This window comes from Haliotis cracherodii, unplaced genomic scaffold (assembly GCF_022045235.1).
Source record: "Haliotis cracherodii isolate W230 unplaced genomic scaffold, xgHalCrac1.p SCAF_16, whole genome shotgun sequence".
Lineage (NCBI taxonomy): Eukaryota > Metazoa > Mollusca > Gastropoda > Lepetellida > Haliotidae > Haliotis > Haliotis cracherodii.
The window spans coordinates 26,305,170-26,327,062 of record NW_027266271.1 but is presented as its reverse complement, the minus strand read 5'-3'; the positions used below and the strand labels follow the sequence as shown (position 1 = coordinate 26,327,062).

The following is a 21,893-nucleotide window of genomic DNA, read 5'->3' as shown; positions in this document are numbered from 1 at the left end:
AGCGAATACATTCAGTATTGTAAAAATAGGAAATTATCAAATTTCACAGCAGTCAGTTTTCAAACGACAGCCAATTCCAAGAAACCACCCCCCTATTCAGTAATACAACAGGTAAACGTTGTGAAATGTCCCGAGACGGTCACGTGACTTATTCAAGCCGGGTTTTCACGACAGCTTATTTTTTAGTCCGCCGAGATTGGTCGACACTGACATTGTTCCCGCGTTATAACAGGGTAGGAGAAGTAAGGAGTGGCGACAACGTATAAGATGGGTTCGTTCTACGTAAAGACCGTCCACATTCATTAATACAATGACAGTTTAACACAGGCCCTGAGTGACACGCCGGGTAGATATTTGAACGCACACCCGAAGCTAACACAGAAACACGATAACAGCAAGTCATTCATAACGGGAGCTGCTTCTGTGGGAATATTCCTACACGGGTTACACCTGAGTATAGCGAGCAGCCTTAGCGTTTCCTCTACAGGTAAGGCATGCTGTTTATTGCTTTAACATTTCTTATCAATGTGGGTTTCGGACACTTGGTTTTTTCTGATAAAGATTACGTTTTATTCGGTTTACAATTTTTTATCGGTTTATCCTGATAGTTGTGGCACTGTTTTGGGGATAAACATCGAACAATTATTTGTTGATTGCAAATTTCGTTTACGCCAGAGCAACATATATTTGAACTTTCACTCTTTCTCCTCAAATTATTTTGTCGATATGAACTGTCGTCCTTTAGAGTACATCGTCACAAACAACCGGTGTTGTTGAGATGTGGCTGTTGTTGTTGTTGTTGTTGTTGTTGTTGTTGTTGTTGTTGTTGTTGTTGTTGTTGTTGAAATATCACATGCCTACCATTGTAAACAGACAATATAATAACTTTGAACATTCTGGGAAAAAATAATATTCTTAATTTATATATTACCCCTCGTGTATTTCCAAGCCAATACGGTGGCCAGTGGTGACTGTGGCGTTTCTTTGTAGCTTTGTTGATATGTGTATTTACACTTACTTGCTCAAGACAGCTCTACTTCAAAAGGCCAATTATGATCACAGAGTACATAACTTAATAAGCACAGGTCAACGCGAAGGCCTCCATGTTGACAGAAGTAACGTGTTTGTGTTGGTGACGGGCTTATATAGACACTTGTATGGCTACTACATTGAAGCGTCCCCCGTACATTAAGGGGTAAGTGGTCCTTACTTTAGAAAGTACATACTCGTCATCAAGACGCTTTACTCAAATATGACATAACTGTTTGAAGTAAAATTCCGCGCGTTCGGTTCCAAATTTGCGCGGGTAATCTACAGGTAAGCTAGCTCTACCTTGAAAACGCAGCCAGTACAATGGTGTCAGATAACTTCCATTTATTCCCTTGAGGACATAATTAACGTGGTGGTAATTCCGTTAGCTAGAGATCGACTTATGCTAGATGTTCAAAAATATTTAATTAAAAATGGATGTGTGAGTGAGTTTGAATTTGAGTAAAAGCTGAGAAATGTCACGACGAGGGACACCCGGAATGAGTTTCATCTATGTACCCATGCGGGATCGAACCCGGGTGGTCGGCGCGGCGAATACCTTCTTTATCCACTAGGCTCCCCAACCGTCCCGCCAATCTAGGGAAGGGATGACATTAGAGCAATAATATCAATGAATACATTACTGACTTCGATTTGAGTTAGGTGATAGACTCTGTCCGGATAACAGAGGTTTACTGTCGTCTTAACCCAAGCTGAAGACTTCACACGGTCGTAGTTTTCAGTAGAACTAATTTATTGACCTTCATTGCAGCTAGACATATTCAGTTTGTCCAGGCAAGAATAAACATGGCGGATACGAGTTCGGGGGATTTTTTTATTTATTTGCTTTATAATAGTTTGGGCTACATGTTATAATTTGTTGTTAACTCTCTCTCTCTCTCCCCCCCCCCCCCCGCCCTCCGACCCCCCCCCCCCCCCCCCCCTTTTCCTTCTTTTACATATTAAGGGCCAACGGCCAGCGTTTCTTCATCAAGCTAAGGTCCTAGGTTCGATTACCCATCTGCTACAACATGTACATATCGTTATTCGCAGCATCAACAGTTCATTCATTTATTTCAATAATAAACACGTATACCAATAAATAAAAGCGACAAAATCATTTCAAACCCGTCACAACCAATCAACCTGGAGGTCGTGTGCATGTGATAGGGCGAGTTTCAGTCCCTGCTTGTAGCCCCAAGCGGCTGAACTAGTTAATGATAACCTCACTTTTTACATTAAAACGGATAAATAATGACACTTAACAGGTTTGTACCCTCTGTCGTGTCATCACAAAGTACAAAGTACAAGCGTCCAACGTAATAGTTTCTCAGTGGGTGTTGCGCGGCAGGTCCCCAGCAACCTTGTTTGTTGTATGGGGCGATAGGGTGGATCGGGTGGCCACGTTCTGTGTATTGATTATGCGTCATCGTAACCCAACATCGTATCAATCACATGCCGCCGTCATATAGGTGGAATATTTCTGAGTGAGGTGTTAAGTGTAGTATTCTTTTTGTTGCCAAGAACACGTCACATAATTAAATATCATATTACACTGGATAAGGCCAAGGAAAGTAGGTGTCGAATGCAAACAGAAATATTTAATGACCTTTTTGAAATAACATTTTCTTATATTCGCGTTTAAAAATTATGTTTTATTTATTTTACATTAATCATATTACATGAATAAAATCAACAAATTGCAAGTATGACATCCAGGACCAATGACAAAAGGAGAAGCTTATGTTGTTCCGTGGTCGATGAAAAGTCATAAACTGGTAAGATAATTTATGCTTGACAAGATCCGGCCTTGTGGCCTTTGAGATGCGTATGTCTCCCGTCGCCTGGCAGCAGTACTACTATGCGGCACCAGGCGACAAACAAGCTCTTAGTCTACAATCAGGAATATTCAAACTTGGTTACACTACAACATGACGTCTGAACAAAGTAATGACGATATTGGTTTTTATTTGTTTGTCGTTTAACGCCACTCTCAGAAATATTCTAGCTATTTGACGGCGGTCAGTAAATAATCGAGCCTGGACCAGACAATCCAGTGATTGACATCATGAGCATCGATCCCAGCAATTGGGATACGATGACATGCATCAATCCAGTCAGCGAGCCTTTGCACCTGTTCCCGTTAGTCGCCATTTGCGATAAGCATATTCGCCTTTTACGGCAAGCTTGGGTTGCGAAAGACCTACTCTAAACCGAATCTTTATGGGTCTGGTTTCCAAGTAGGTTTAATATGTAAATTGTATAGAAATAACTTTCCAAAGACCCAGACATCCATACGTTCAATGTATATCTAGTGGCCTAGTAACTCAGATGAAGTTTCATCCCTTTATTGTACCAGGATCCGCTGAACGAATCCAAAATTTGTCCCGTTAATGACCCGTCAACAGTCAGCATGGTGCCATGGTCCTGTGTTTATCCAAAGTGGTGAACACCTGACACGCACCACGTGCCTCCACACGAAGCTGACACGCTGTGATATAACCGAAATACTGTTCAAAGCTGCGTTCAACATTTCTAATTCAAACCACCAGCGCACGAAATCAATAAACCCCAGAATAATAGCTCTGGTTTATTTCATAGGACACACGTTATAGGAATAGCACATGAATATATCAGTGTCTATACGACCTTTTTATACTAAAGAGTTGTGGATTCTATATTAAGCCGTCAAAACTGATACTGAATAGTCTCAATACTGATCTGTATAGGACGCTCGACCCGTCAACACAGATCAATATGTGAAGATTAAGCTGGTGCAGGAATGTGTGTATATTCATGCAGAACGTCGTCTCTTACACACAACAACCATGTTTACTATTACCATACTGCTGACCAATACATGCACCAGGAGGAGAGTTTAGATTACAACAAAGTATTTATTGCACTCGATAACAAACAATCCGGCAATAAGATCAGTTCCAAAAGTGAGAATAATATTTAAACTTTGGTTACACAGTGCAAAACACGTTGTACGGTTTAGGGGGTGATCGGGTAGCCTAGTGGTTTAAGCGTTCGCTCGTCACACCGAAGACCCGGGTTCGATTCCTGACATGGGTACAATGTGTGAAGCCCATTTCTGGTGTCCCCCGCCGTGATCTTACTGGAATATTGCTAAAAGCGGCGTAAAACCATACTCACTTGTACAGCTTAGTATCGTTGTGGTTGTACTTAGGTGATTATTCTCCGTATACATGTTGTACAGCTTAGTGTAGTTGTGGTTGTACTTAGGTGATTATTCTCCGTATACATGTTGTGCAGCTTAGTATCGTTGTGGTTGTACTTAGGTGATTATTCTCCGTATACATGTTGTACAGCTTAGTGTAGTTGTGGTTGTACCTAGGTGATTATTCTCCGTATACATGTTGTGCAGCTTAGTGTAGTTGTGGTTGTACTTAGGTGATTATTCTCCGTATACATGTTGTACAGCTTAGTGTAGTTGTGGTTGTACTTAGGTGATTATTCTCCGTATACATGTTGTACAGCTTAGTGTAGTGGTGGTTGTACTTAGGTGATTATTCTCCGTATACATGTTGTACAGCTTAGTATCGTTGTGGTTGTACTAAGGTGATTATTCTCCGTATACATGTTGTACAGCTTAGTGTAGTGGTGGTTGTACTTAGGTGATTATTCTCCGTATACATGTTGTACAGCTTAGTGTAGTGGTGGTTGTACTAAGGTGATTATTCTCCGTATACATGTTGTACAGCTTAGTATCGTTGTGGTTGTACTTAGGTGATTATTCTCCGTATACATGTTGTACAGCTTAGTGTAGTTGTGGTTGTACTTAGGTGATTATTCTCCGTATACATGTTGTACAGCTTAGTGTAGTTGTGGTTGTACTAAGGTGATTATTCTCCGTATACATGTTGTACAGCTTAGTATCGTTGTGGTTGTACTAAGGTGATTATTCTCCGTATACATGTTGTACAGCTTAGTGTAGAGGTGGTTGTACTTAGGTGATTATTCTCCGTATACATGTTGTACAGCTTAGTATCGTTGTGGTTGTACTTAGGTGATTATTCTCCGTATACATGTTGTACAGCTTAGTGTAGTTGTGGTTGTACGTAGGTGATTATTCTCCGTATACATGTTGTACAGCTTAGTGTAGTGGTGGTTGTACTAAGGTAATTATTCTCTGTATACATGTTGTGCAGCTTAGTTACGTTGTGGTTGTACTTAGGTGATTATTCTCCGTATACATGTTGTGCAGCTTAGTGTAGAGGTGGTTGTACTAAGGTGATTATTCTCCGTATACATGTTGTACAGCTTAGTGTAGTGGTGGTTGTACTTGGGTGATTATTCTCCGTGTACATGTTGTACAGCTTAGTATCGTTGTGGTTGTACTTAGGTGATTATTTTCCGTATACATGTTGTACAGCTTAGTATCGTTGTGGTTGTACTTAGGTGATTATTCTCCGTATACATGTTGTACAGCTTAGTATCGTTGTGGTTGTACTTAGGTGATTATTCTCCGTATACATGTTGTACAGCTTAGTGTAGAGGTGGTTGTACTAAGGTGATTATTCTCCGTATACATGTTGTACAGCTTAGTGTAGTGGTGGTTGTACTAAGGTAATTATTCTCTGTATACATGTTGTGCAGCTTAGTGTAGTTGTGGTTGTACTTAGGTGATTATTCTCCGTATACATGTTGTACAGCTTAGTGTAGTTGTGGTTGTACTTAGGTGATTATTCTCCGTATACATGTTGTGCAGCTTAGTGTAGAGGTGGTTGTACTAAGGTGATTATTCTCCGTATACATGTTGTGCAGCTTAGTGTAGAGGTGGTTGTACTTAGGTGATTATTCTCCGTATACATGTTGTACAGCTTAGTGTAGTGGTGGTTGTATTAAGGTGATTATTCTCCGTATACATGTTGTGCAGCTTAGTGTAGAGGTGGTTGTACTTAGGTGATTATTCTCCGTATACATGTTGTACAGCTTAGTGCAGTTGTGTAAAAAATAATTCAATATTTGTCAAGTATTTTGTTGTTATATCAACGCTTATATGTATTCTTCTGGCTTAACATTGTCATTTGAAGTTCATAATGAAATCACCTCCCAAAATATGAGATCAAAGGCAGAGGTTATCCCACCCCAAACATAATCGATTGGTTTAAGTCCTAGGGTAAAAATCATATATTTCTTACAACAGTGCTATTCAGCAATATCTGTGTTTCGTAGCAGGAAATACCCACTGAGGTTGTGTAGTGTGATTACGACATTACATACAACGGATACCTTTCATCAAAGTCTAAACACTAATTGAGTTCGTGACTGAATGCCCGGATGTGTTAGTGATACGTGTAACACGTGACAGTGAATCACAACATCCTTGTTCTGCAGGATACCTGTATCAACTGCCTGATTCATAAATATCTAACCCCACCCAAAATAAAATTACACAATTTGAAAACTACCCCCGATTTGTATGATGTGTTTTTCCCGTGTCGCAAGATTAGCGTCTCAAGGTTAGGGGCCCCTGTTTAATGGGGTGCAACGACGCTCTAGCAGATATTCATGCTGGTTGAGTTCGGGGATCGGCGAGACTGTGGGAAATCCCTGGGGTAGCTCGACAGTTCAAAAACTGTTGTCATCAGTTCTAAAACCGCCGTCACGATTGACCCTCTGTGCGCATGACTGGGTTCATGACATACGGGTGACTAGGCTTAATCCAGATCGATCCAGGACCCGCAATTAGAGAACACCTCAAGTGTTGAAAACTCGTGTTTCATTGGTTAATACTTCAGCCTGTGACCAATGGAGACAACTTACTGTTTCCTTAAATATGACACCACCGCACAACATTATTGCACAATGTGTTTGTATGATGCAGCTGAAGATTCACTCCACCCGTAATTGTCTGGTCCAGACTCGCTTAGTTACAGACCGCCGTCATATAGCTGGAATCGTGCTGAGTGCGGCGTTAAATAACAAACAAACAAAACAAACTTAAACATCACTCCCTGTTGCGCTGGGAATAGCTTATATCATATGGCCTCCTTTTTTGTCACATTTTGTCACAGAAATAAAACGTTCGCGTTGATTGCTTATGTGTTTCCACTGCTTGAAAATTACATTTATTCAAGGCAGCTCTCGCAACAAGCCTTATTCATGGACGTACGTCATCATCTTTGACGTCATTTCCTCTAGACCCACATACACATCTATGATCCTCTATCGATGACGTAACGATCTGGCCATGCACTTTAATGGAACTCCTCTCATATCGGATGTACTCTTTGCGCAGCGTTGTGGAAATTGATTCTCGATCATTTCAGACAGAAATATTTAGCTGACAGTCGTGCTGGGGGTTCCCTTTTGTTGAACGACCTCACAGTTAGGGTTATGCATATGGGATTCTTTTTTTACAATCATGTATATGAAAAAGAACTTACAGTTATTTGAAAAGTGAGATCAATATTTAACCCAAGCAACGTACCTTTGTTTGAGATGTTGGAATTGTTTTAAACTAATGATTTGGTTCGAAAATTGCTGGGGAAAACTTACTGGGTCTCAGGTTATTGCTGCGTCAGACAATAAATAAATACTTTTTCATGCAAATTATATAAACGGCGAGTGCTTCCGGTAGGGCAGGTCATGCTTACCCTTTTCGCGAACACCTGGTGTCATCACTGATATTCAGTGGTACATTCATATAATTTCCACAGCTATTTGCCCTTTAAGCCAAGTGGAATCTGTTTCGGCAGAAAATCTAGGCTGGTTATTCTCTTGCATTGACAATTTATATTTACAACAAAATAATCCTCACTGGATATGATGGATGTCCTGACAAAAATTGTGTTCCCCAAAATTGTTTGGATCCTCGTTTCAAAGAAGAAAACGTTTACCCAATGTTTGTTCCATAACGAGTCAATGGTTGAACAACCAGTCCACCCAAATATCCACTGAATAAACGCTCCCGTAACACGCATCTCTTTCTGCACATTGGGTGTTCGTCCATGCATGTACTTGCGTGGATTGATGTACATAATTATAATGCAGCCCCAACACCATGGATGGGTCTAGATATAATTATAGGTATGTTTGCCGATGACGTCGTCCCCGCTTGTTCCACGTCTTTGTAGTTGTACATTGTACGTATATTCCATGTACAATTCAGGTATCAATTTTCAAGAAAAAACAATGTTTAAGCTGTGCTTTGTGTAACCTGTTTTTATAAACAGTAACTAATGATTATGCTGCGGTAAATATTAATTCTTTTTAACCAGATGTTAGTGTGTTTGGTTTTACACAGCTATTTGGGATCTGTATTACGACGGAACTGTGTGTGTATGTGTGTGTGTATGTGTGTGTGTGTGTGTGTGTGTATGTGTCTGTGTGTCTGTGTGTCTGTGTGTGTGTCTGTGTGTGTGTGTGTGTCTGTGTGTGTGTGTGTCTGTGTGTGTGTGTGTGTGTGTGTGTGTGTCTGTGTGTGTGTGTGTGTCTGTGTGTGTGTGTGTGTGTGTGTGTGTGTGTGTGTGTGTGTGTGTGTGTGTATGTGTGTCTCTGTGTGTGTGTGTGTGTGTGTGTGTGTGTGTGTGTGTGTGTGTGTGTGTGTGTGTATGTTTGTGTGTGTGTGTGGCTGCTTGTATTAGTCCGGTCTGATGTCGATTTTATAGTGCTAGCCCACAGAGATACCATGCCGCAGTTTAACATAAATACCCCACTCAGACACAGTATACTGACGCCGAGCCAATCAGTCCTTGTTTTAGCCCCGCAGTGCCGTACTGTCCGGCAGGGTAACAACAAGTACCATCTTTTTACGCCTCTTAGTATGTCGCGGTCGGGGATCTCTTCCTGAAGAGGAAACTGATATGTCAGTAGTCAGTAGCGTAACTATCCGGTATGTTACAGTAGTGAGTGGCTGAGTTTATCTCTACTTTGAGCAGTAGTTCGGTTACATCACAGCATGTCGGCATGGCAGCAAAACTCGAATTGAAACCAGCGACCTCGGGTGTGGTGCTGACAAACAATCTGAGAACAATATACAGGTAATCTGGGTTGGTTGGTTTGTTTGTTGTTTAACGCTGCACTCAACAATATTCCAGCTATATGACGGCGGTCTGTAAATAATCGAGTCTGCACCAGACAATCCAGTGATTAATATCATGAGCATCGATCCACGCAATTGGGAGCGATGACATGCATCAACCAAGTCAGCGAGCCTGACTACCCGATCCCGTTAGTCGCCTCTTTCGACAAGCATAGTCGCCTTTTACGGCAAGCATGGGTTGCTGAAGACCTATTCTACCCCGGCGTCTTCACGGGCCAGGTAATCTGGGATTCGAACCCACAATCATAGCACCATGTCAATGGCCTATTACTATTACAGGAGAGAAATGTGGAGGGAAGACAAAACAATGTCAGTGAAGGTACATGCAGGTGTTATGACAAAGAATGATGTAAATCACCGTGCATGTTTCATAACGTGACTAATGATGTAAATTATCTCTTTTACCTGCATGTCTCATAACAAAGGCAATGTACATTAAACTACGGCTATAACGAACTCAAAGGGACCACTTATTTTAGTTTCAAATTTCGTTTTAAGCATATATACACAAAATATACAGCAAATGGACGGGATGAAAACACATCTCGATATATCCGTCAGTTCGCTATAAGCGTGTTCGTTATAAACGTAGTTTACTGTATAAGTTTTTGTGCATGTGTATTTTACGAAATTATAATCTAAAACGTCAACGCCAGAGAATAATCAGTCTCGATTATCTGACGAAACTGTTTCCATTGGATGTAAAAAGGCAAAATGTCACGTATGGCTCACTGAAAATAAGTGATGTCATCAGGTGTTCACGAAAAGGGTATTATGTCCTTCTCCAGCGGTAGCATCCCCCACTCACACAAAGGAATGTCCTAAGTTAACGTGCGAACATTATTACGAGAGCAATATTGTAAACAGATGTGAAGGCGTTATAACGAAGGAACGTGTGTACGTATGTGTACATGTAGGCATCATTATAAATGGGGGGCGGTCGGGTACACTAGTGGTTAAAGCGTTCGGTCGTCACGCCGAAGACCCGACTTCGATTCTCCATATCGGTACAATGTGTGAAGCCCATTTCTGGTGATCCCCGCCGTGATATTGCTGGAATATTGCTAAAAGCGGCGTAAAACCATACTCACTCACTCACTCATTATAAATGGAGTATTGTAAACTAATGTGTAGGTTTAATAACGACAGAATATTGTTTATTAACATGCAGACTACATTTTGAAAGGAAAGGAAATTATAAGTTGACGTGGTTGGTATGTTCTCAAGGTTGTATGTGTTGTCTTTGTCTGTAGTTTGTGTCTGTTTACATTGTCTGTCGTCTTCGTATGTTAACTTTGTCTGTTGTCTTTGTCTATTTACTTTGTCCGTTGTCTTTGTCTGTTAACCTTGTCTGTTGCATTTGTCTGTTAACTTTGTCGTCTTAGTCTGTTAACTTTGTCTGTTGTCCTTGTCTGTTAACATTGTCTGTCGTCTTTGAATGTTAACATTGTCTGTTGTCTTTGTCTGTTAACTTTGTCAGTTGTCTTTTTCTGTAGTCTTTGTCTGTTAACATTGTCTGTTGTATTTGTCTGTAAGTATGTTACATCAAACTGATATAATAGCTAACGGCCATCTCTCGAAGAATCGTAGAAATATGCCATTGCAGATATTCGTGACATAATCCTTACTGCACTGTCTATTCCATACCCAGCGACAACACAGCCACCCAATCCACACTAAGTTGTTTCTGATACCGGTCTGAGGGTACGGTGACCCATTGGAGCCATCATACATATTGCATACGTTAATAATTATGTGATACCTTGAAACTGAACGCTCAACTACTTCCGTCTGTGCTGTTCGTGTTTAACTCAATACACTGAATATTATAATCACACACATTTGAAGATGAATAGATTCACATTACGTAGTGCCTGTCGTTCATGGAATGGCTCAAGGTTTTCGTAACCAGGCATCATAGACATATATACCGTTGATTAAATGTTTGAATGTACGTGTACTCCTGTTTCTTTCGACCCGTGAAGATCCGGAATCGAATAGGTCTTCAGCAACCCATGCTTGCCGTAAGAGGCGAATATGCTTGTCGTAAGAGGCGACTAACGGGATCGGGTGGTCAGTTTCGATGACTTGGTTGATACATGATCCCAATTGCGTGGACTGATGCTCATGATATCATTCACTGGATTGTCTGGTCCAGGCTCGATCATTTACAGATCGCCGTCATATAGCTGGAATATTCGGCGTTAAGCAACAAACAAACAGACCTATTTCTTTCGTTTTGACTCAACAAGGGGTGTATAGCTGTTGCAGTTGCAGTTTCGTCATTCTGAATGTGCGCCATTCGCCAGTGTGACTGTGCGCCATCTTTGTTTGCAATTTGTTTCCAAACTACAAGGGGGGCACGAGTGGCCCAGTCGTCTAAGGCACCGCGATTCGCTGTGCAGAGTTGGATCCCTTGGGCACGCCAGAAACCTATGATTGTGGGTTCGAATCCCGGTTCACCCCGATTATGTTTCTAGGTTTGTCAGCACCATACCCGTGCTCGTGGGTTTCACCGAAGTGGTAAACGTTTGAGACCTGCATCACTTCGGGCTTTTCTCCCACATTAAGCTGACACGCCGTGATATAACTGGAATACTGTTAAAAGCGGCGTTAAACCCAACTCACTCACTCACTCCAAACTACAATAGATGCACCTGGATAAACTCGCGAGGGCCGCTATGTCGCATTAATAGTTTGTAGTCCAGTGGTGTGTTACAGTAAGTCTTACCTCACATTAGTCAACTGACATGGGTAATTGCAGTTTATGAGATATACTCGTTTTTCCTCAGTGGAAACGTAGCATTACTCGCTGTAAGGGTTCACTTGGGTGCTGGTATTACTTCTGGCAGATGACATAGATTAGGCCTTTGTACCGTCTTGCCCGTCTTACAGTAAAGAACCCATTTGGCACTGGTAGAATTTGCTTTGTGCAGCATATTGGCTTTAAACGTGGGTATGGTATTTAATACCGTAAACATGTTTCATAATGTACTGTACATATCAGTACAAGTCCAGTATTTCAAAATACACTGAAAGCATGTGTCCCGTGTTTCATAATGCACTGTAAACGTCGGTCCCGTGTTTCATAGTGCACTTTAAACGTGGGCCCCGTGTTTCATAATGCACTGTAAACGTCGGTCCCGTGTTTCATAATGCACTGTAAACGTGGGCCCCGTGTTTCATAATGCACTGTAAACGTGGGCCCCGTGTTTCATAACGCACTGTAAACGTGGGTCCCGTGTTTCATAACGCACTGTAAACGTGGGCCCCGTGTTTCATAATGCACTCTAAACGTGGGTCCCGTGTTTCATAATGCACTGTAAACGTGGGCCCCGTGTTTCATAATGCACTCTAAACGTGGGCCCCGTGTTTCATAATGCACTGTAAACATCGGTCCCGTGTTTCATAATGCACTGTAAACGTCGGTCCCGTGTTTCATGATGCACTGTAAACGTGGGCCCCGTGTTTCATAACGCACTGTAAACGTGGGTCCCGTGTTTCATAATGCACTGTAAACGTGGGCCCCGTGTTTCATAATGCACTGTAAACGTGGGCCCCGTGTTTCATAATGCACTCTAAACGTGGGTCCCGTGTTTCATAACGCACTGTAAACGTGGGCCCCCTGTTTCATAATGTACTGTAAACGTGGGTCCCGTGTTTCATAACGCACTGTAAACCTGGGTCCCGTGTTTCATAACGCACTGTAAACCTGGGTCCCCTGTTTCATAATACACTCTAAACCTGGGTCCCCTGTTTCATAATGCACTGTAAACGTGGGCCCCGTGTTTCATAATGCACTGTAACATACCAACGTATTTAGACACCGGCAGTCTTCAAAAATACTGTTGATAATCAATCCCGAATATCTGCCGTAACAACCCCCAAAGTCAAAATAGTGATGAAACATATAAATATAGTTTTACTTAACCCAAGAGATTGTGGTAGCATAGCAGATAAAGCGTTCGCTCCTCACACCGTAGATCCTAGTTTGGATCCCTTTACCAATATTATATGGGATGTGATCTCCACCCCCACTCCCGCTCTCACTCCCATTCCCACCCGACTCCTAAGAAGGGGGGGGGGGGGGGGGGCTACTGTGTCTGTAGTTACACCTGGTCCACCTGTGTCGACTGTTGGCACACATGTTCTTACACGAACAAGTTAAGGAACGTCGGCGATTTATAAGGTTCATAAAATATGTCACGCCCCCTCCTAAATCTTCTTTTTTCTAGGAACCACGAGAATCCTTGCATTTAACACCCAAGCCTCGTTACGGGATTCAGTACGGGACTCACTCACTCACTCACTCACTTACTCACCCACTCACTCACTCACCCACTCACTCACTCACTCACCCACTCACCCACTCACTCACTCACTCACTCACCCAACCACCCAACCACCCACCCACCCACCCACTCACTCACTCACTCACTAACTCACTCACCCACCCACCCACCCACCCACTCACTCACTCACTCACCCACCCATCCACCCACCCACTCACCCACCCACCCACTCACTCACTCACTCACTCACTCACTCACTCACTCACTCACTCACTCACTCCAGGCTTGCAGGTAGACACAAACATTGCCCTTCACGGAATATATCCTAACACTTGAACAAACTTGCATGACAGAAAAAAATACTTCGACGGTCGACTCCTGCGCTGGAGCGGTAGTATTTGTAGACTAGACTGGCAATGAAATAAACATGGATGTCTATAACATAACATAACGGTACATATCTCTCCAACGGTCTGGGAAGGTACACATGCATATAATTGCGCATATCTCTAAAATCGTCACTCTTTTTATCGTTGGCCTGGAGATACGGGGGTTGGTAGAACTTGTTTGTGAATGTTGCTGTATGTTACATACAATATCATGACATTCCATGAAGTACACATGTAGTCCTGAATGTCTACATCACAATTACTGATACACATTCTCCAACAACCCACATCATCAGAGAACGTTGAGCAAGAGGAATCAGTTCTCACATCAGTGAATTCGATAAATAGAATGAACGCTCCCTCCCTCCTCCTGGTAACAGAAGGGCGTTGTTCCCACAATTACACAGTGTAGCGATGTACATGCTTGTTCAGCTGTGCAATGGTAGAGGAGGTGAGGTGAGGTGAAATTGGGTTTAACGTCACGTCCAAGATTATTGCACTTATATAGCCACGTGCATGTACGCGTGTGTGTTTGTGTGGCTGCTTGTACTAGTCAGGACTGATGCCGATTTATAGTGCTAGCTCACTGAGATACCATGCCGCAGTTAAACATGAATACCTCACTCAGACACAGTATACTGACTCCGAGCCGACTAGTCCTTGTTTTAGCCCCTTAATGCCGAGCGCCAGACAGGGTAACAACAAGTACAATCTTTTAACGTCTTTTGGTATGACGCGGTCGGGGATCGAACCCCGGACCTTTCGCTCTCCGGGCGGACGCTCTACCACTAGACCACGGAGGCGGTCTGCAATGGTAGAGGACATCGGGGATAAACTATTGCAACTCTAAGCTAGAGATCTCTCAAGGTACAATGGGATGCAAACATTTAATAACAAGGCGCCAAACAGCCTTGGGTTACTTTGCTTTAAGCATGTGTTTGTCATGATAAAGTTATGGCTATCAACATGGATCATGTATGGTTATAATTCAAATAACCTTAGTATTAGGTTTTAACTTTTTGGCCTTTGCTTTCATTCGTCTCGAGTTGTCTTGTATGTGATTTTTGCGTGGTTTTACGGTTTAGATTTATTTAGTTTGTGTAACTGAATTATATGTATTTCTATATCTATTTTGTTTACCTTGTTTGGTTTAATGGTTTGTTTTCTTGGCGTGGAGAAGGAATTAAATGTATAGTATTCATTCTCAAAATTTCTAACGTTAAGGAATCTAGAATGGCAATTCCTTAAAGGAGCACTACCCTGGGGCTAAGTGGCAGTCCCAGCTTGTTTTAATCAAATATTAAGAACATAATGTATTCCATAACATAACATAACGAACACCCAAAATACACAGGTGAGGTAAAATGGGGTTTAAAGTCTCGCCCAAGGTTATTGCATTTATATAGCGACGTGCATGCACGTGTGTGTGTGTGTGTGTGTGTGTGTGTGTGTGTGTGTGTGTGTGTGTGTGTGTGTGTGTGTGTGTGTGTGTGTGTGTGTGTGTGTGGTTGCTTGTACTAGTCCGGACTAATGTTGATTTTATAGCCATCTGAGATACCATGCAGGACATAAGGTGAAATGGAATTTAACGTCGCGTTCAAGACTATTGCACTTATGTAGCGACGTGCATGCCGCAGTTAAACATGAATACCCCACTCAGACACAGTGTACCGACTCCGAGCCGACCAGTCCTTGTTTTAACCCCGTAATGCCGAGCGCCAGGCAGGGTAACAACAAGTACCATCTTTTTACGTCTTTTGGTTTGACGCGACAGGGGGTCGAACCCCGACCTTCCGCTCTCCGTGCGGACGCTCTACCACTAGACCACGGAGGCGGTTTCACTCCAATGAAGCCAGTGACCCCGGAAACACTGACACAATACCACCGTACGCAGTCACTTCCAGCTGTTTGGGCCGACATGACAGCAATTTAAAATCGACAGCAAAAATTAATCAAAGCCATGTTGATTCGAGGTCGGTCATGCGAAACTTTCTAGTCTACTCACGGTAATTTGTCACGACAACCTCTAATTTGGCTTATTAAATGTAAGAATACCTGAAAATAACTACGTTTTATCAATCCATAAATAAAGACACCAGCGTTTATGGTAACTAGGTCCATCGACCTTTCGTTGATACCTTCTTTTGTATAGAGGTTACGCCCGACATTTTGGTCTACCTCACGGTAGTCAACTCAGGCGCATACATGTTTTAAAAGGAGAAATGTTTGCACGGAAGTATTTCATGGCTATTTGTTTTGTTGTTATTTTTGTTGTTGTTGGGGGGTTGTTTTTGTTGGGGTTTTGGGGGGTTTTTTTTGGGGGGGGGGGTGTTCTTGAAATTTAAATATACTAAGTTGAAATTTCAAGATACTAAGTTAAGTTATGTTATGTTGAAATTTCAAGATATTAACTTCTCATCTTGAAATTTCAACTTATTATCTTCACATTTCAAGATCAGTATCTTGTAATTTCAACTTTTATGTCTTGAAATTTCAAGTTAATATCTTGAAATTTCAACAGAGCATCTTGAAATTTTATCTTTTGTATCTTACCTAAAAGGATTCCGTATGTTTGCCTTACTATGATTATGTTCTTTGAAAAATTCCTCTAAACGTACTTGTATCATTGGTAATTACCCGACCCACTCGCTGATAATACACATTCAGCATATCAATTTGTACGTCGGCACAGCACGTGATGACACAACCAGCCGCGTCCTTGACCTGGTAAACGGTCGAAACACCGGCGTCCTTTGTCCTGCTGTTGTTGGAAGAAGTGTTTTAAGTTCCTATTACCGAGTCCTGGTCGGCGAGACATTCTCAATTTACCTATTGATAAAATGTCTTCAAGGATAAAAGACTAAGAATAACATTAGCCAGAGGTTTTTAGTGTGTCGCGTTTGTCCCCGACCACTGCGGTTATAGTGTGTCAGTAGGTTGGGTTGAGGTGGTGCAGCGGGGTAGGTTAGTGTCCCTGGTTCGATTCCCTACATGGGTACAACGTGTGAAGCCTATTTCTAGTGTCCCCCGCCGTGATATTGCTGGAATATTGCTAAAAGCGGCGTAAAACCATACTCACTCACTCTAGTGTCTCCTGTCGCCATGGTGCTGGAATGTTATTTCAACTAGTACTTTGGGTATTTGTAACTTAAACCTAGCCTGATATATGTCACTAAACCAAGAAGAAAACAATCATCTATAGTTTTAGCATCAAACTATGGGGACACAGTACGTTTATACACCAAATCAGCCAGGAGACGGGCGTCGGTGGTGGCCGTACTTGCTTACAAACCTAAAAGTAGGACATCCAGTACACGCGGGAATTATTGGGCTGGGGTCCTGGGTGGGGAAATCGTCAGCAATAATCACCAACACGTCTACACGTGTACGACGTGACGTGCCTGGGTGGTGGTCGATGAGGTTGATGCGGAATATATAGTCGATGTAAGTATTTTAGAAGCATTCTATTCTGAGGATGACTGCTTTGGGCAAGGACGGAGTATACTTTATCAGACGACTTATGACAGTCAGTGTTAAACTACGGGGGCTGGTTTCACAGAGAGATCTTACCTTACTTAATGCCATTGTTTAGATGCAGGGCCTGGATACACAAAGAGATCTTACCTTACTTAATGCCAATGTTTAGACTCAGGGCCTGGATATACAAAGAGATCTTACCTTACTTAATGCCAATGTTTAGACTCAGGGCCTGGATACACAAAGAGATCTTACCTTACTTAATGCCCATGTTTAGACTCAGGGCCTGGATACACAAAGAGATCTTACCTTACTTAATGTCAATGTTTAGATGCAGGGCCTGGATACACAAAGAGATCTTACCTTACTTAATGCCAATGTTTAGACTCAGGGCCTGGATATACAAAGAGATCTTACCTTACTTAATGCCCATGTTTAGACTCAGGGCCTGGATACACAAAGAGATCTTACCTTACTTAATGCCAATGTTTAGATGCAGGGCCTGGATACACAAAGAGATCTTACCTTACTTAATGCCAATGTTTAGATGCAGGGCCTGGATACACAAAGAGATCTTACCTTACTTAATGTCAATGCTTAGACTCAGGGCCTGGATACACAAAGAGATCTTACCTTACGTAATGCCCATGTTTAGACTCAGGGCCTGGATACACAAAGAGATCTTACCTTACTTAATGCCAATGTTTAGATGCAGGGCCTGGATACACAAAGAGATCTTACCTTACTTAATGGCAATGCTTAGACTCAGGGCCTGGATACACAAAGAGATCTTACCTTACTTAATGCCAATGCTTAGATTCACGGCCTGGATACACAAAGAGATCTTACCTTACTTAATATAAATGGGACGGTCGGGTAGCCTAGTGGTTAAAGCGTTCGCTCGTCACGCCGAAGACCCGGGTTCGATTCCCGACATGGGTACAATGTGTGAAGCCCATTTGTGGTGTGCCCCGCCGTGATATTGCTGGAATATTGCTAAAAGCGGCGTAAAACGTACTGACTCACTCACTAATATCAATGTTTAGATCCAAGGCTTGGTTACACAAAGACATTTTACCTTACTTAATGTCTCTTCATTTTGCTAATGCAGTAAAAGTTCTCTAATAATCGGCAGGTCATTACATATATCTGTACCCTGATTAACGATTTAATGTAACGACTGTAATAATATCACTCTGAAGTAAAACCTTTAGTATATCGGGTGACAAACGAGGTGTTTTTTTTCTGAATAAGACCAGGTAACCTGTTTAGTGGTAAATCTATCAGTGACATATTATTTTTGCTTGCGCCCAGCCCTTACTGTAATCACGGATATAGGTCCGTGCTGTAATGCTATAGCTCTAAATAATGTAAGTCTAGATTTTCCACAGGTAATATCCGACCATATTGGAGGTCCTTTTCATTTGCCTGTTTCTATCAAATGATATATTTCCAGAGACTAAGTGTTCGTCTAGCTGCATAGGGTGGCACGGGTGGCCCAGTCGTCTAAGGCGCCGCGATTCGCTGTGCAGAGATGCGTCCCTTCGGTACGCCAGAAACCTATGAATGTGGGATCGAATCCCGGTTCGCCCCTAACCTTAGGTTTCTAGGTTTGTAAGCACCATATCCGTGCTTGTGGGTTTCACCGACGCGGTAAACGTCTGAGACCTGCATCACTTCGGGCTTTCCTCCCGCATTTAGCTGACACGCCGTGATATAAATGGAATAATGTTAAAAGCGGCGTTAAACCCAACTCACTCACTCACTAAAGCTGCATATAGTCAACCTTGGTTTCTACCTTGTGATGTAGTCGTGCTTCTAGACATGTCACCGGGGTATTCCTCCCAGGCGTATCTAGACCACTTTTACCACTCACAGTATTTACATATGCTTTGCTTCAATCGAATAAAATGACTAGATGTTATCTTCGTGCTTCAGTCTCGATCAACGCGCATATACATTCGGAGTATCTATTCCACCTGTACTTTTCGTTAGATCGTCGACGCTATCGCACAAAGCAAACAGAAGTTTTAAGAGATAAATTATATGCATGTGTACCTTCCCAGGCCTTGGGAGAGATATGTACCGTTATGTTTATGTTATAGACATCCATGTTTATTTCATTGCCAGTCTAGTCTACAAATACTACCGGTTCAAGTATTTTTTTCTGTCGTGCAAGTTTGTTCAAGTGTTAAGATATATTGTGAGTGAGTGAGTGACTGAGTGAGTGAGTGAGTGAGTGAGTGAGTGAGTGGGTGAGTGAGTGAGTGAGTGAGTGAGTGAGTGAGTGAGTGAGTTTTAAAGCCTCTTTGACCAGTCTCAGCAACCTAGGATTGAGTTGACCCGAGTGACGCACGTCTTGTGGTGACCCCCACGAGCACGGACATGGTGGGTAAAGTACCAAGGATTACAATACTTCGAACACCAATCTGCGAACCCTTGCACACCAAAGGGACGCAACTCTCCTATTAAACCGAAAGCTCCACCTTCCAATGAAAATTGGAATTTTGAGGAGATGATGAAATTAAGTTTATGCATAACACATGTTTTAGGACCAGGATAAGTCCAGAACACAAGTTATTCCTGAGGCTTAAATATTTATTCCAATATTTTCGGAAACAATGACTTGTTTCAAGTTTTTGAATGATATTTAGAAGTGATATACATAAGGGAGGAATTTTTGAATGTCAACTTTGTTCTGTTTGTCAAAAGATATATCTTTCCCACTCCAGCCCCCAAACACCCTCCTTTTAACTTTTACTGTGCGCTACCCCTCATGTACCTACCAAACCCCTCGCAAGAACGCAAAATACATGTATAACAATATGCTACTCATTACCTGCCGGGACACCAGTAGAAATCCCGTTCCGATTTGTCGTACAGACGATGAAGCGGCATGTCTGACTATGGGATGAATAATACGATCTTTAGTAGGATACAATGCTATCTCCATCCGTGATCAGATACCCGGGGTCAGTTTGAAACCGGACACCCAGGCCTTTGACCACTGGTGGCTTAGCGTGACGTGGCTCCTGGCGACTTTGTCCGGGGGTTTACAAGGAAAAGATAAACCATCGTAATGACAGATACCGTTCACAGTAGTAGCAATGTGGTAAGCATGTTCAAATACAGTGTTCTTAGCGTCAAGTCTTCCCAAAGTACGCTGTGCTAATAACTACACTCAGTTGTTATAAGGGCCACGGCTGGGCCAGTCGTCCCTTAGGCTTACCGAAACCTATAATCGTGAGTTCGAATCCCGGTTCCTTTGTCAACACTCTACCCATGCTCATGGGTTTCATCAAAGTGGTAACCGTGCATCATTTTTGACATTCCTCCCAGATGAAGATGACACGACTTCGTACGAATGAAATGTTGTTCCATGCGGCGTAGATACACTCACTCCCTCACTCACGACAATAGTTACTGATAAATGTATCACATGGATCTTTTCTACATTCTTAATTTGTTTTAAACTGATATGAATATTTTTAATCATACTTCCAGTGCCCCCCCCCCCCCCACACACACACCCCCCCCCCCACAGACACACACATAGTCTAATGTTGATTAAGACAGAAGAATCCGTACATATATAACCAAAGGGTAGATCCCCAATATCGAAGAGTAGACTCAATAGTCAAGAGTTGACCCAATAGTCAAGCGTAGACACCAATAGTCAAGCCTAGACACCACTATTCAAGCGTAGATACCAATAGTCAAGAGTAGACCCAATAGTCAAGGGTAGACCCAATAGTCAAGAGTAGAACCAATAGTCAAGAGTAGACCCAATAGTCATGGGTGGACCCCTAATAGACAAGGATAGATTATCGTTATGCCCTCACTAGTCAGGGTAGAGGATACTTATGCCCTCACTATTGAGGGGTAGAGTGCGGACGGTATTTCCCACATTAGCATGCATGGATCAGGGACTTCTCACGTTGACAACATAATCTCAAAATGGCGACACGTCTACAATAGGCCTTACAAGTAATTGGACGGAGATTGAGCATGGGTTTAGGTGGGTCGCTGAGATATCATCTTTGGTCCTGGGATAGGATTATCTAGTCCCGTTCAGATCTTGCCGATTTCAGAAGTTTATCCCTAAATTCGTCTGTGTATATCTGAACTATAACGTATTCTTCACTTCCCATTGTGGAGTCAGTGGTTGTGTGCCTAGATCCGGCTTGTGTGGTTTTACGTACAATTGACTTTGTTTAACTCACCTCAACGTAATATTAAGGTGGTCTGTCGTAAACTTTTGCCATTTGTTTTCTGCATTCCTGGTAATACTTAATGAATGGGGGCGGTCGGGTAGCCTAGTAGTTTAAGCGTTCGCTCGTCACGCCTAAACCCGGGTTCGATTGCCGATATGGGCACAATGTGTGAAGCCCATTTCTGGTGTCCCCCGCCGTGATATTGCTGGAATATTGCTAAAAGCGGCATAAAACCATACTCACTCACTTAATGAATGATACCAGTACAGTGCCGTGGTGTTTAGTGAAGTGTGATCTTACGTCTTCTTTCAATGTGTACATATTTTTGTATCAGAACAGAAATATGCCCAACTGAACCGGCGCAGAAATGGCTGGTCACAATAACACTTTATAATGCTGGGTTAAAATCTTGCGTTAC

At 42.3% G+C, this 21,893-nt stretch overlaps 1 protein-coding gene across 2 annotated transcripts in view; it reads left to right on the top strand.

The window, feature by feature from the left end:
• The first annotated feature begins 238 nt into the window (after positions 1 to 238).
• The window catches only part of LOC139464013 (carbohydrate sulfotransferase 11-like), an 83,600-nt gene continuing 61,945 nt past the window's right edge, over positions 239 to 21,893 (top strand). The window contains exon 1 of one of the 2 annotated variants that reach the window (XM_071245524.1): positions 239 to 487. The gene's annotated coding sequence lies outside the window, so the exon portion shown is untranslated. The remainder of the gene's footprint in view (positions 488 to 21,893) is intronic. The other variant, XM_071245525.1, reaches the window with a different exon arrangement.